At 42.0% G+C, this 12,224-nt stretch overlaps 1 long non-coding RNA gene across 1 annotated transcript in view; it reads right to left on the bottom strand.

The window, feature by feature from the left end:
* Positions 1-12,224, bottom strand: part of LOC146520819 (uncharacterized) — a 447,384-nt gene that overhangs the window by 353,390 nt on the left and 81,770 nt on the right. The window lies entirely within an intron of this gene.

Below are 12,224 nucleotides of genomic sequence, written 5' to 3'. Positions count from 1 at the left end.
TATGAATTTAAAAAAATGTTCACTTCAGGCAGTGATCAGTTTAATTCGGTTCAATTCAGTTTTATTTATACAGCGCCAAATCACAACAACAGTCGCCTCAAGACGCTTTATATTGTAAGGTAGACCCTACAATAATACACACAGAGAAAAAAGTTTAACACTGTGATAATGTAAAAAAAAAAAAAAAAACTTTTATTTTGCAGAAAATGTGTACGCTACAAGAATTTTGTTTTCTCTTTTGTGCTGTTTCAAGTTATCTATTTAAATAAACACCACGATATGCATGCATATTATAGTCATTTGTGTTCCAAAGAATCATTAAAATTTGAGAAACATGTGTTGAAAACTATTTGACTAAATAAATAATTATAAACGATTCCCGCTGTATGTCTCTGAGAAATCTGTCAGCTGTGTTACCCACTGACAAAACCCCCAGAGTTCAACAATAGTTTGCCCCAATAATTATGATTATGATGATAATGACACTTAGAATTACTATTATACAGAAATTATATGGTAAATATGAAAAAGTGCATTTACATAGTAATTACATTAAACCGTGCGATTTTGTGATAGTATTAAGGAAGGATTAATGCAACTGATCTAAACACCATTGTGTTATAAATTATACTGAATACATAATTAATCTTATTAAAGAAGTATTTGCTTTTCAGCATCATCAGTATCATCTTCAGTAACACTTGCGTCAAAAGGAAGCAGGGATCATTTTGATGTGGTTCAGCGGTTTGAAAGGGTTCCTGCTGACATTTGTGTAATTTGATCCTCAGCGATTAAAGCTGGAAAACTGCAAAGCACTCCTTTAAATCTTTACACTGGTGATGTTGCAGCTGCAGTGTTACATACACTGTTATTAAACAGATGTTTGATGTTTTAGGGGGATGAGCATCTGGTGCTGCTGATTCTGAGAGTAGGAATTCATATTTATGGAAGCATGAAGAGAAAATAAAATGTCTTTAAGTTCAATAAAAGCTTTTTCTCCCCCTAATTCTAGAGACGGAAGTCTTACATGAGGATGCGGAATATCTCTAAATTCAGTGGATTTATGTGGGGGAAAGAAAATCCATTATGATTATTCACATTTTCAAATAAGTTTAACAGAAAACCATAAAGCTTTGTGTGTGTGTGTGTGTGTGTGTGTGTGTGTGTGTGTGTGTGTGTGTGTGTGTGTGTGTGTGTGTGATGTTTCATGTATATCTTCTATGATGTCAAAATAATGAATTGAATGTTTATTTTCATTGAAACGTTTTGTAAATCGTCAGAGGTTCAGCTTGGCATGGATTCTGCACACTGCTGTGGTGTGATGAGGAAACAGTAGATAAACAGATCAATTAGTAGAGAGGAGCGCTGGTTCAGTTCGATCCAATACCAACTAAATACATGGCCGGTATTGCCAATGTCAGGACCAATGATTTTAAGTTATTCAGGCAGCGAATGTGGGGAACAGTAGTGTGCCATGGCTTGATGAATTCTGAATTTGCAAATTCTGAACATATTTTAAACACATCACTGTGATTGTTATTTTCCACAATAATCAGTTAACACAACAAAAACACACCTTTGAGCTTTTCATGGGTTTCTGGATGTAAATCTTTCTGTCTATGAACCAAAGTGCACAATAAGGTTCGGACATTTTTCATAGTGCATGTTTGAGGTTTAGTTTTTCCAAAGAAATAATTAATACTGAACTTGGAGGATAAAAGCAAAGTATTGTTCCAATTCAATTCAATTCAATTTTATTTATATAGCGCCAAATCACAACAAAAGTCGCCTCAAGGCGCTTCATAGATACAGAGAAAAACCCAACAATCATATGACCCCCTATGAGCAGCACTTTGGCGACAGTGGGAAGGAAAAACTCCCTTTTAACAGGAAGAAACCTCCAGCAGAACCAGGCTCAGGGAGGGGCGGGGCCATCTGCTGTGATTGGTTGGGGTGAGAGAAGGAAGACAGGATAAAGACATGCTGTGGAAGAGAGACAGAGGTTAATAACAGATATGATTCAAATGTGATTTGATTTGAATCACATTTGAAATATGATTGGTTCTCATACCAACACTAGCGTTGGTATCAATGCTATCGATATTTGGATCCGCCCACATCTAGTTGCAGTGACTCTTCTCTGCTTCTGATCACCTTCATATCATATAATGACACTATTCTTTCCTAATGGGAGCAGTGTCTTTCAGGATGACAATGACCCCATCCATGGAGCACAAGCAGTCACAGATCGGTTTGATGAGCATGAAAAGGATCTAAAAGTCAAGTCACCAGTTTTTAACCTTCCTGAACAAAAGAGTGAATGTAATTTCAAAATATAGTGTTCATCCCATCAGCAGAGTTTAGAGAATGCGTGCCACGCTGGTTTGACAGCATGTGCTGGCCCAAAGCTTCCTTTATGTGTTCTTTTTTCCTTAATCCCAATTCTTTATCTCTCTGTAGATGATGCTTTCTCCTTCTGGTTGGCATGATTTGCTTCTGATATTTCATAATAAATAACTTCACTTAGATTCAGTGGTAGTGGGTGACTAAAGGTCAAAGAGTTCAAAGCCTTTTGAAGTTACATTGACTCTTACAGATTTATATTTAGAGGTGTGTGGTCCCCGTTGACTTGGAAACAGTTGTAAGCAGGTGGGCTGCTGCCAGAGCTCCGGTGCAAGAAGGGAAGCTGAAACGTTTTTAACACCTTCTTTGAACATGTTGGGACTTCTGGGGCAGGGGAATAAACCGCCGAAAGAAAGGATCTTTGTTTTAACCCCCTTAACTCCACCTCCTCTTTCCTCTTTTAGCAGCCTCCGCCCTCCTGCAACTTTTATATTTGATTTATTTTCAAGAAGCGAGGATAGAACAAATGGGGTTGCTCTGGAGTGCGGCACTTACAGAGACAGATGTCATCGCTTTTGTATCGTGGGAGCGCGCAGAGCTCTCCGTCGTCATTAAAGATTTAGGGTTCCCATGGCAGGGGTAGCACTAGACTGAAGGTGGGGGTGGGCATGACAGAGGCTTAATTTGGCTTAGGAGCAATCTGGTGCCAAGCTCGAGGCTTTAGGGATCACATCAACGTCAGTCACAGGCAAATAGGCTTGTTAGCAGTTAGACGATAAGGGGATGGTTCTATTTTTGAGTGAGGATGTGAGTAGGAGGGATGGCTGTGTGCTAATGCATGTTTGGGGAACTTATATAAAACACGCTCACCTGCATTATTAGCTCAGCAATAGATGCATTTAGTTTCTGTTGAGCAGCGCGTTTGTGTTTAGTCTTCAGTAGCACAAAGTGCTGCAAGGTCCTGCTGCATCCCTGAAGTTCAACTATAGCTCAGTGGCTGTTTTCCAACTGTTTTATAAGCTAAATAAATGATCTAAGTTTGAGATAATGATGGACACATCATACAAAACCCTACATCTATTTTGTCAGTGCATGGTGCCCTTAACTAAACTAAAGACCTTTATGCTCACAAAAATAGATGGACGCTGACAAAATAACCAAGCTTATGTTGTCTGATGTGGAGAAATTTCAGAGTAAATAAAAAGCATTTTATATATTTTATGATGTGAGAATGATGCTGTTAAACTATGTAAAACATTACATACAAAAATAAAAATGTTATCACAGTTAGTCTTATATAATCTAATAATCTAGATATTTGGGATGCTGGTGTTTGTTTGTCTGTTCCTAACAATGTCTGCTGCTCTCCCGAAGTCCAGGTTAGGATCAGAGATAGGGTTAGCACATATGATCACTCACACATCAGCGGGTTATTCACAGGGTAGAATAATCCTTATACATCTTCCACTGGGCCTTGCTTTTCGATCCTCTCACTCTAAAGTCGCAGCATCACAGAAAAGCAGGGGAAGCATAAAATGAAGGAAAGAACTTAGTGGGACACTTAGCTAAACGCTTTAATATGTCTACAAAGTCTGCAGTTAACTTAGAGGAACTCTGGTTTTAGTGACCTTACTTCACTTCACTCATTTAATCCAGTTATTCGAGTTTATGATTTTATAAGTGGTGCCTCTGTGCAGCTGTGGTTGGGTTTTCTTAGCAGGATACCAAGAAGCAATTGTGTTTTTCTGAACTTCCTAATAAGCTGCACAAAAAAGTGGATCACATTACTCGGTTCCCACATGTGATTTACTTAACCAGTAATTACTGATGGATTTTCTTTGTGCTAACAGGCATTTAAAACCAGATCCGAACCATCACTACTACAGTGATGCACTAATACACCCGAAAAATGTGAAACAGCAATTTAAAGGTTCAGAACGAGGACCCATCATGCCATCATCATTATCCTGTTTAAAGGTCCACTTTGGGTTTAACTTCAGCTTTAGAACAGGTGGCCACCAGAGATGGGCAGTAACGCGTAATCTGATTACTTTTTTCAAGTAACGCGTAAAGTAAGGGATTACTATTGCAAAAAGGGATTACTTTCCCATAGGAACGCTGCGTTACTGCGTTACTAAAACAGTGATTTTTTTTGCGAGAATGTCTCATGACAGTGACGTAAGCGAGTGCGACGTTCGTGACAACAGCTGTGTGCAGATCAACAATGGATCATATATCGAGTGCAGAGAGAGTATGAGCGTGCAGCGTTTAAAGCGTGGAAGTACTGACCTTACTTTGAGTTTGATTCCATAAAAAGTGACAAAAACATTAGTGTCCGTTGTGCGTGGGAAGAAAACTTCTTTTTACAGCGAAAAAACCCCTAAACTTCCAAACAAGCACCGAGTAGCTACGACGTAATGGGAAACTCACAGAGAAACTCGCGGATTCTTCCACTGACCGCGGCACACCTGCACCAGGGTAAACCTCCGCCTACCCCACTCCTGCTTTACAGGTGAAAATAGAGCAACAGGACCGCTAGTCTTTGACTTTATTTATTTTCTGCTGTGTTTTACTTGCATCTATTTGAAAGACTGAGTGTAAACACACAAAATATTTTATTTTATGTGCTGGAATGTGCAGAAAATAGGTTTAAATGTTAAACTAATTTCTTCCAGTCAGAGAATGTTGCAGATAATTAAATGTTTGCTTGATGCATAAAGTTAAAAGATTAAAACTAATAAAACAAGTTTTAAAAAGAGACTTTTCCATTTGATTACATTTTGTATGATGATGCAGAAAAAGTAGAATTGGGCTGAAAGATCTATCACTTTATCACCTATTCAGGATGTAAATCGTGTTTAAAGTAACTAAGTAACTAAGTAATTAATTATTTTTGAAAATAAGTAATCAGTAAAGTAACGGGATTACTTTTTTGGGAAAGTAATCAGTAATTAATTACTGATTACTTTTTTCAAGTAACTTGACCAACACTGGTGGCCACACAGTAACTTGAAGCACAGTTTGATATGACGTGCAGATTTCTTAGTTGAATCCGATCCCTCTTCTCCCTCCTTCGTAGTTTTACGTCCGTGCTTTCCTGCCGCCTGAAATGCAAGCTGAGCCGGCGAGGAAAGGCGAGGGTGAGCGAGGGGTCGAGACAGCAGACATTAAAACGTAAAATGACACACTCTTGGTCCAGTGATGTTATTTCGTGCGGCGCAGGCCTGGCCTTTGTTCTGTTACAGCCTACCACAAAAAATTGCAATGCCTGCACGTTAAGAACAGCAGTGATTGTTATAACCTGTATGTTTGCTTTTTTATTCAGTTCACAGCACTGACATCGTGTGACCACAGTGCTGTTTATGTTAATGCGCACCTGCGATGCAATCCTAAACCAGAACATTTCCAGTGCCATGCTTTTCAGTTGTTGCACATTATTCTCAGAGGCTTAGCTCACATTTTCTCTGCTATAAAGCAGGTTTGCTCCAATATTGTGTCAGCAAAGGCTTTACTTCCAGTGAAGGGCAAGCTCACATACATGTTAACATGAGCAATTTCACGATTACCTGCAGATGCTCTGATAAACTGATCATTCTCTGAGACTTTTACATACTGCAGCACATGTAGGAAAGAAAGTTCTGATCGTTGGCACCTAATTTGGACCTGATTTTAAATGAACAGATTTGTGTGATAAATGTAGGTGTACCCCTTTAAATGATGAAATTCACCACAGGACCAGAATTTGGTAACTTTATTAATAACGTCTGTTCATATAGATGGAAAGCTTGCAGTTGCAATAAACACTTTTTCCTTTGATATTCACACTTTTCTATTATTTTAAAGGTGCTTAAACATTTGCCCCCAAATTCCCACATGATGCACTTTTTTCCCGCTCAGAAAGAGCCAACACCGGGTTTTGTCTTTCCTGTGAATCTCCCAAGCCTGCGCGTCTACGTGTTGACACAAAGACGAAATCGTAATAAACGGAGACTAAATGAACCGCTCTTTTGTTGGCATTAAACAATGACAGGATTTTACTCAGGATTTTGGCACCAAGAATTTGATTCATCAGCATCTCCGCAGAACAAGAGATGAGGACAAAATCCAAATAAAAGAGAGCTGAGCCTTAAAATATCTCCATTTCCTGGTAATGACGGCAAACTCTGGCAATATTCGCAGAGTAGGAGAAGAAAAAAGAAGCTGAGGGAGGGGGGTCCTGATTGGTAAGGCGAGTCCCCACAGTGCTGGTGATGAATTGCAGCTCTCCACGGGAACATCATACAGAAATTAATAATCCTAAGGTAACTAATGTTGTCCTTGGCAGCAGGGACATAAATTGCCCATAGACAACTTAAGCTTTCTCCTCCAGCATGTGAGCGCACATCTGTATGGCATTACTGAATCCTAAACTTGGTCTCCAAAACCATCGCACTCACTACAAAGCATGCAGATGCTTATTTTTTCTTAAACAGAGCTTAAGTCATGGCTGTGATCCCTCTTGCAGCTCTCTCTGCATGCTGCTTTTAAAACCCCCTAACCGCCCCCCACCCCACTAATGTTAAACTTGGACTTGGCCCAATTCAAAACTGCCAGCGTAAGCGTTCTTACGACAGCGACTGTGGCTGTGGAGTTTTTAGGGGGAGGTGTAAGGGCTGATGGGAGTGCGGAGGGCAGAGGAGGATAGCGAGGGGAGCAGCAGAGTATTTTATGGTAATGGATGTACCACATGGAGTTCTAGTTTGTGGTGTGTTTGGGGGCAAGGCAGGGGGTTTTGAAGAGGGCCAGGGGCTGTTCGGTGCCCCTGCTCGCATCCTCGCCGAGTCTGTGGAAAAAACGCAGGGAGGGGGTGTTCCTGTGGCTTTCTGAAAGATTCATCCCACCTGGGCAAAAGAGGGGTGACAGAGGAACCAGAAAAGAGGGGGAGCGGAGCAGCCAGACCACTGGGGACCTTTTATTTCTGCTCACTTTGCTGCAAAGAGTGCAGTACAAACGGCGTGCCGGGGCTCCTCGGACTGCCATGGATCACAATGGCCGTAACATTGTAACCAAATTACCTTGCGTCACAAACCTTTATATCACACGCGCTCACGTAAATACCTGAGGAGAAGCCTATAAACATACACACAGACTGGGTTTACATAAGGATTTGGCATTTGTTCTCGGGCTGTAATGGCACCAGATTCCCGCGGTAGTAAACAACTGCGCCACTCTCCGCCCATGATACATTAAGATTTTTTTTCCCCCCCACAAATCATGAAATGGCCTCGGGAGTTGAACAGATTGCAGTTTATAAAAAACGCACACAAAAATGCACGATTTGACAGATTTGTAAACAGCAATGATAACATCCCCGAAATGTTTAGCTATGATGGAGCTCATAGTTTCTCCTTTCTCTTTGGGAGTCCTCGGGCATTTACAGCCCAGCCCAGGGTCCTAATGAGATGATGAATGGGAGCATACGGAGTGATGGAGGCTCTCGATCCACCGGTGGCTGCTAATTTAAGGGGAGATTCATCAAATGTGGGCCCGCACTCAGATGCACCTTCATAAAACAGTGCCTGGGTCCAGTGAAGATGAATGGAGCTAATTATGAGCTCTACCTGCTCTCAGCCTTCTGCGAGGCTTCCCGCCGTTCCAAGCCTCGTAATCTGTCTGCAAGAAAAAGCCCACATTTAACTCAAATTCCTCTTCTTAATGATAGACCACAATTGAACCCGAAATGAGAGATTATTCCACATTATACTAATACAGCAGTATTGTTGCTCTTGTCTGACACAAAAGTGCTGCCGAATGCCTCGTTCTGCACACTGGCACTAAATGATCTAATCACGAAGCATTGTCCGCTGATACGGTCGACTCTAAGCGATACTGCTAACACTTGGTCAACACAGCTATCACTGTTTGTGCTCCAGCTGGCATTGTGCTAAAATGTCAGTGATTTCTATGAAATCTCCTCCCTGAGATGCTGAAAATGCTGCCAAATTACGAGAATGGTAACTGCTGGAAGAGCAGCTAGAAATAGCACTGACAAAAACTTTTACTATCCTCGAGTTTTATTTTCCAGACACGCTGTCGGACGATTCTGCTTCAGTTAGCAAAGAGAGAACAAACTGAGCATTCACAGGACGAAGTAGCAAAGGCCAACCCTGCTTTTGATTTGTCGACATGACGAAGCGTTGTTGAGGAGACATTTTTTCTGCCTTTTAACATTAATATAAAGAGTTTAACAAAAAGTTTAATCACTTTGACCTGCAAAGACGTAGCATGTCTTGCTAATGTCATTTTCCAATAGGACTGAGACATTCATGCACACTGCATTGCATTGGTGGATTCTAAGCTTAAAATAGTGCACATGGCACGGACATTACTGTAAATATTATAAAACAAAGAGTGATGAGACATTATTACGTGGCCTTTTTTTTCTGAGAGGCCCGTTGCTGATTGGGAGGGTATTTTCCTTCCCATGGTCGCATGTTTCAGGGTCTTGTATTCAAAACCGCCTGCTTAATATTGTGCAAATCCTGCTGTAAAAACAGATCCGACCTGCCAGGATAGCGTCTGGTACTCAGTCAGTGGGAGCAATTCCTTTGAGTCTTGCAGGGTGCAGAACGGGGCCTCCATGGATCAGGCTTGTTCTGGCACCGGCTGTAGATGATCGGATTGGGATCTGTGAAGCTCAGAGGCAAGGCCAACCCCCCTTTGGCTGTTGTGCTCTTCTTCTTTGTTGGGGTGCACTGGGAGTGTCATTTGCAACAACGTTGAGTGTGGTATGTGTTAAAGTGATATCCAGATGAATTCCAGGACCCAAAGTTTCCCAGCAGGATACTGCATTGTAACAATATGATGTGTTATATGATATTGTTTCTGTTGTATAAAAGCAAGAAAACAAATGATTTTCATCATTTAATTTTATTTGCGGTGAGTTAACCATAGCACAACAGCCCAAAGCTCTTGGATCATAAGACTTCCCCATCCCGGGGGTAGAACTGAGGGAAGACTGGAGCCTGGGAACAAGAATGATTCCTTAGATGCTGTGAAACATCAAGATAAGCTCAGTAGGCCACGCTGTTCTCATCCCTTTTTCTTATTTATTACTATCGAATATGTTCGGATAATTATTTTTCTGTATAGATCATCGTCTGGATAGGATGTTGACTTTATATAACTTGATCACAGTATCATGCATGTGGCTATCGTCCGAACATTTAATAGCTACCTAGTTAGCTAGCTTAAACATTTCCTAGCTACACATTTTTAAGCTAGCTTAATTGGCTAGTTTGCTGTAGGAGATAAACACTGTTTATTGCAACAAATGTCTGTCTGGATCTGAATTACAGTGCATAACTCAGCGTCCTTTACCTCAGTGAGTAAATTAACACTGGAAACCCCACTCCTGGGAATTTTGGCAACAACCTGAATGTCATGAATATGCGAGTAATCTTTTTCACTGTAGATCGATGGACGTCCTTTTTAGCCCTTTCTAAATTCAAGTGCGTCAACACACACTTGAATTTCTCCGAACCAGCAAACCAGTTTTTATGGAGCCGCCCACACTTGCTGATGATCAGTAAATGAAGTGCTTTTGATTACCAACATCTAGCTGATTCTTAATTGCCATGGAAACAGTGAGGGTGTACTTCGTTTTTCACAAACTGCTTCTACATTTTTGTGACATTGTATGTCATGTTTTATAGTTTATCTGAGATCTCAAGTAAACCGTCAAGTAAAAATGGTCTTGACTGACCTGCCAAAGTTATCCTGCTACAAGCCTACATTTAAGAAGTGAATAAGAGAATGATTTTCGTTGCAGTCGTTGTAAACTGTCCAGAGGATGCAAAGCATGAAAGTAACCAGTCTGACCTCTGATGCTCTTCTGTGAAGGTGAAAGGTCTGAGCTGCCACTTGGTTTAACCGGGAACACAAAGATGCGTGGGAAACACGCCGTGGCGGCATCAACCCTGACCGCAGGCTGCTGAGTCACTACATTTGAATATTCACTTTCAGACAGACACACTCTGCACTCCCATCATTTTGGGGGAGATTTGTTTTTGGGATGGGGACTCTGTAGTGCAGAGGGGGAGCGTAAGAGGGAGGAGGGGTGAGCGTGGCACCAGCCTGGCGCAGACATCATTCCCGTTGCTCCCTTAGCTGCGCCGACGCCATCTGTCATCTGCGTGAACATCTGCAAACCCAAGGTGCCCTTGTCACCCAATGTTAGAGCAGTATGTTTGGCTTTTCCATTAAGGAAACCTGGAGTGATTCACCAGAACAAAACCTATTAGACGGGATGGTGTAGTGGTGAATCAGCTGGGTTGCTGAGGCACATTAAATAGTAGGATTCCTCCTCAGGCAACGCCGCCCGCCTGTCTAGCATGTCTGGCTAGCATGACATCTCATCTACTAACTGCCTGACAATTTGGCCTGAGTCTGCTGTTTCTTTATGAGCCTCGGCTCCTCCAGATTCCTTCTTCTGTCTCTCTGATTCTACTGCAAAACAGATGGCTTCACCCCCCATCCCCAATTTCAATCTATCGCCTCGCTGTGCACTTGAGGTTATGACCAAAATTGAAATCATATTCGTATTAGACTACAAGACATTCAAATGGATGTAGCATGCTGTGTCCTTTTGATATGTCTGGTTGTTCCTGAACCAAAAACAAAAAATAAAATGACCAGATAAGAAAGAGAGATGTTTGCTCTTCATTTCCCAGATATCACGGTGGACGCTGCTCTGTAATTTAGTTTGGAGTTATTTTCAGACATAGAGATGAATGGCGTCCTAAGACTGGACAGTCTATTATTCAGCTGCAGCTCTGCAGAGAGCGTTGCTGTTTATTGCATAGGGTGCTGAGCTGGATTACAGCAACAAGATCAAAACAATATGCTCATTGTCCACCATGCTGGGATATAATCTCAAGGATTACTCTCAGATGAAACCAGCCGCAGCCTCTCTGGATGATCGGGAGCGATAAGGGAGCCTTGACTGGACGCACGCTCTCTCTAATTCTTTCCTATTCCAGAGTTTTATTTCAGTTCGGTTTCAGCTTCCTCATCTTTGTTGCCTGCGCATGAAGCTGGACACAGCAGCGGGCAAAGCATCGCCTCCCCACAGCTGCCTCTCCAAAAGAATTGGGCAAACACGCGCACACGCAAACAGCAAAGCTCGCCACCATCTGCTGCAGTGAATGAGCGAGGATGCTGCTGTCAAGTTAGTTGTGAATTCGAAACAGCAGCTGAGAGGACACACTGTGCCCTGACCACACAGAGTGGCACCGCTGCTGCCCGGCTGCCTGGCACAACGGGCTCCATCTGACACACTGATGAATCCACACGCACACACACACACACACACACACACACACACACACGGTGGAAGGTTCAGGGCCAAATTCGCAGGCAGGATCTCGATGTGGTGTGAAACTGAACACCTAGTTTTAATTGAGATCTTAACTCCAAAGGTTGTGGAGGATAGCACATTAAGCAACGATGTGTTATCATGAGATTTATGATAATGAGTTGTGCGCAGCATGCATTATTTCTGCACCACTACATGGCTTTACAAGGCTTGGCGAGACCTTCTTTCCTTTTCGTGAAAGGAGAGAAAAAAAGTCTTTTTGTGAGCAGGCTATAAGTTTTGTAAAGCCTTACAAGCGTTCTGGGGGAAAATGTGCACTTAAATAAGAGAAGAAAAGAGAAATAGGTATCAAGCAGGCATAGACACTAGGCATACAAAACAGAACCCAAACAAACACCCTGGGAGCCCAACATTCAACACGGGCCAAGAAGTGTCTGGCGGAGAGGGCTGCCTTTGAAAAGAGCACCTGCGTGCTGTAAGAGTCCCACAAACAAAAAAAAGCCTCAACAACTCTTTACAGCATTAA

The sequence above is a fragment of the Neolamprologus multifasciatus genome, chromosome 4, assembly GCF_963576455.1.
Source record: "Neolamprologus multifasciatus chromosome 4, fNeoMul1.2, whole genome shotgun sequence".
NCBI classification, from domain to species: domain Eukaryota; kingdom Metazoa; phylum Chordata; class Actinopteri; order Cichliformes; family Cichlidae; genus Neolamprologus; species Neolamprologus multifasciatus.
The sequence above is the reverse complement of the archived record's forward strand: the minus strand, read 5'-3'. Positions and strand labels throughout refer to the sequence as shown.